The following is a 4,661-nucleotide window of genomic DNA, read 5'->3' on the forward strand; positions in this document are numbered from 1 at the left end:
AATTGATTCTGAACTTTTTCTACTTAGGCACAACTTAAAAATATATGCATATGGTAGGATGGCAGTAGTAGGTTTTCAGCTTGAGGAATCTGGCTGTCCAAATCCATACCCCATTCCAACCCCAGCTTTCCCAGAAAACTGAGTGATAAATGTTGTCAGACCTTAGCTTGTGACACCAGAAGTTGTATAGTAGGCCAAAACCACCATGAAGTCTGCTTCTGAAAAGCTGTGCAGCTGGGATTCCCAGTGTAATCCATTTCAGCACCACAGCTGGGAATCTCTGCTACAAATAAAGGAAAGAGTGATAAAAACACACCTAGTTCTTTCAGGCAAAGACCTGTAAGTCAAAGCAGAAGATGAAAAATAAATTTGAGAAGAAGCAGGGGAAAATCAGAACTAGACCTAAAAAGCAAGCATGATAGAAGTGATAACCAATGACACTAGTTATAGTATGTCAAAATTATTGTATCTGTAGTGAACAGTACTGTGACCTACCCTTTAAGGAAAAGTTGTGGTGAAGAACAAAGAGTGATATGTAGTGTTGCAACACCATGAATGTTCTTTTTTGACAATAAAAACAGATTTTATGGTTTTAAGTCCACAGTCAACATTGACTAATTCACATACATATGTGTGTGTATAATGTGCATACATACAAACACACATACATACATATATCGGGTACTGTGTTACATCAGTGCTGAGTGTCCAAGACAGACAAGAAAACTAATCTGATAGATAAGAAGCACCTCCTGGAAGGAGTGATGTCTGTGCTACAGGAGCCTTAAGTAGGCAAAGAGGGAGAGAGCTTTTTAACTCCAGGAAGAAAATGGGGCGAAAGCTACCAGATGAGAAAAGGCATGGCTGAAAGTGGAGTTGCCTGAATGTTGCTTCAAATGGACTGTGATGAAACAGAAACACATGAAGTTGAAAGGCAGAAATATATCAGGTCTTGAAAGGATTTGTTTAGTTATGCTGAGGATATAGGCTCAGAATATAGAAAGTATTAAATGCCAACCAAAGAATTTAAATCAGACTTTGGATGGAACATGAAATCAATGTAACGAAAATGTGCATTTAAAGGCCGGGTGTCATGGCTGAAGCCTGTAATCGCAGCACTTTTGGATGCTGAGGTAGGTGGATCACCTGAGGTAAGCAGTTCAAGACCAGCCAGGCTAACATGGTGAAACCACATCTCTACTAAAAATACAAAAATTTGCACGGTTTGGGTGTACATCTAATCCCACCCCCTCAGAAGGTTAAGGCACAGAATTGCTTGAACTCAGAGGTTGAGGATGCAGTTAGCTGAGATTATGCCATTGCACTCCAGCCTGGGCAACACAGCAAGACTCTGTCTCAATAAAAAAGAAGGAAAATGTGCATTAGAAAAGGTGAAAGGTGGACTGTTACGGGAGGTAAGTAAAGGCACAAGCCTGTTGGAATGCTTTGTTGGAATATCAAAAAGGTCTACTCATAATGCCAGCTGTAAAATTCTACCATGTGCCTACAGTGATGCAATCAATGAGCAAAATATCATGTGAAGTTTATTATCCAAGTGATGACACAAATAATTGTGATCGTGGTTACTGAGCTCAGTAGGTATGAATTGTAATGAAGAAAATCTTTGCCAACTAAAATCCAAGTTTAAAATGACTGAGAAAAAGTAATTGAGAAAATAGTGAAGTATATAGTGTGTGTTAACCTTTCTCTAGATTTTCTGTGTGTGCACATCTATTCTTTGTGTGCCATCCTAATTTAGGCCCTCATTTGATTTATGCCACATTACTTGGAAGTCAGTTATTACTCTTTTCTAACTCCAATTCCTTCTTTTTCCCTTGCCTGCTACAATGGTTTTGAATATATAAACATATGTGTGTGAATTAGCCAATGTTGACTGTGGACTTAGAAACCATAAAATCATGAGGGTGCACCCTCATGGCTAGATTGATAGCATTATCTGAAGAATAGTTTAGTTATTGTGTGAGTGGGCTTTGGAACAAAGGATGAGTTTGGCCCTGATTTTCTTTTTATCACATGTCCTTTACTATATGATACCCTCCTGCCATGTTGCAACATAGAAAGAAGATCTCATCAGATGCAGCCCCTTGGACTTCCCAGTCTTCAGAATAATGAGCAAAATAAGTTATTTTACAAATTACCCAGTCAGTGGTATTGTGTTGTTGCAGCAGCAAATGGACTACAACACTCTATTATTTCTTCCTCTTTCGATAACTAAATAAAGTAACTTACAAAGGGTCATGTCAAAAAGCCCACATATTTTTTTAAAACGCAGTACAATAGCCTGCCACTGAAACAAAGCCCTATTTTACTCTTAACCATATTTTTAGAAATAAAGGGAAAACAACCATAAAGGTTGTTTTCTGGAATAATAAAGTTTGATGTTCAGCAAGAACACTGCTTGAGTTTAACACATTTTCAAAAGAAACTTGCTTCTTCATTATTGTATTCCAGACATTATGTGACTATAGGTACTATTTGTGATGGTAAACTCTGTCTTGTTCATTATGAAATAATCTATATAACTGTTGGATACATCAGTCCTTTTCACATGGGTTGCTTAATATAGGATTAACTATGTATATTCATGTTAAGAGTTAACTTGTGATTTGGCTGTTATAACATATATGTGCAGAAATGTATTCAAAATTGAGGAAGGAAGCACATTTTTATCAGGATGCTATTAAATTTGAACATCAAGTATCATGTATCAGTGGATTTCTTTTTTTTTTTTTTTTTAATTCAGAGAAGATCTCATCTATGTAAAACAGCTATTCAAAAATAGCTTAAGTGTTTTGTGTTCCAGGTGCATGACAGATTTAACTATTCTTTCCAGCAGTGGTGGTGCCATCAGAATCCAGTGTTCTAGAATAGGCAGTGTCTCAAGCCTAACTTTACTTTTCTAATTCTGATAGCTATTACCAGAAATTTTTGAAAGTGTTGCTTAAGTAGTCTAACATTTTAATGTAAAGAGAATTAAATTTTGCTATGTATAAATTTTTGTAACCTAACAGCGAATCAACATTTTCAATCAGTGCCAAGGGCTCCCTACAGTTCTATTCAAGTGTTGGAATAAATATTTGTAAATAATAGTCAATCCTTGTGCATGCTTATTTTGAAGATCTATTTAGGTGAAAATAGTTGTGGATGTACTAAGACTAATGAAATAAAATTACAGCTTCATTCACTTGCCTTTCTACCATACAGAAATCCTATCTTTCTTTATCCTCAGTATGGTGTCATCATTGAATAATGTGCATAGTCAGGATTTCACATTGGTATGAAAATCAAGTCTGTGAGTGCTACTTGTTTCATTTCTGGAAGAATCTCTTCAGCAATTTAAGAAAATATTGTAATCCACTGGGCTGTTTTGGGCATAAAACTGCTACTAGCACTTCTGTAGTTCTCTATATAAAGTAAAAATTTTTCTGACAAATTTTGCAACAAATAAATTCCATCGACCTATGTTGGAAGAAAAGCTGAGTGTTGGGAGAGAAGCTGAGACAGTGCTTGGAACATGTCTGAGGTCCAGGGTCTAAAACCCCTTGTGGCCTCTGGAATGTGTCTGGACTTGCTGATTCCTTGCTTCTAGCACTCCATTATCTCAAGTAGCCATATGTTTCAAAGAAAACACTAAATCATCACACCTGTAGCTCATTCACTTGATAAACTGCTTCCTTTCAACCCCCACATCCTCACAAGTGCTTCTTTCTTTGATCACCAATCGATAACGTGGGCTTCCAGAGCTCGGGTCCTTTGCAACCTCCTTACTAGCATTGGCCTCCTGGTACCACTTTTTCTCTTAATTTGCCTTTTCTCATTCCTTTGACTCTGCTGGACTTTATAGGCCCCACGGCCTAGTGTTGGATAAGTGTTACAGGGGACAAAACATCTTTCTTTCAGTTCTGTCTGACAAGGACCTAAAGAAGCCACAACTGATAAAACATCTCAGGATGTTGTAATACAATTTCTTGCATATGATAATGTTAAAGGAGCGTGTCAAACTGCTATTAGACCACTGAAAGGGAAGGCTCGTTTAGCTGAATATATTGAGACTTACGATGGCATTGGAGGTAACTTACATATAAGACTACTCTTTTAGCTCAGGCTGTGATGGCATTGAAAGTACGAAAGAATATGCCCCATTTCTTAGGCTCTCGCTTTAATTGTGGGCAATTGGACACACAAAAATGGAATGTAGAAAAGGAAAAAAAGGCAAAAGCTCCTACCTTGAAAGCTTCTGTCAATCAACAGAAAAGTCCTGGTGTATGTCCCTGGTGTAAGAAAGCAATCACGGGACAAATCAGTGTCATTCTAAATTCAGCAAAGATGGACAACCTCTTTCAGGAATCGGGAAGATGCTTCTGCCTCAGGCACCTCAACAAACTGAGGCATGTCCAGCACAGCCAGTGCCCTTACAAACATACAACCATTGTCCCCCGCCACAGCAGGCAGTCGGCCATAGACCACTGCAGCACAATTCCCTTCTCCTTACTTCCTGGGGAGCCACCAAAGAAGGTCTCTGATTTGCTTTCTAGGAAGCTGATTTGCTTTCCAGGAAAGTGATTTGCTTTCCAGGAAACTGATTTTCTTTCTAGGAAGCTGATTTGCTTTCTAGGCTCACCAGGGCGAATATTAAAGGA

This window comes from Piliocolobus tephrosceles, unplaced genomic scaffold (assembly GCF_002776525.5).
Source record: "Piliocolobus tephrosceles isolate RC106 unplaced genomic scaffold, ASM277652v3 unscaffolded_320, whole genome shotgun sequence".
Classification (NCBI taxonomy): domain Eukaryota; kingdom Metazoa; phylum Chordata; class Mammalia; order Primates; family Cercopithecidae; genus Piliocolobus; species Piliocolobus tephrosceles.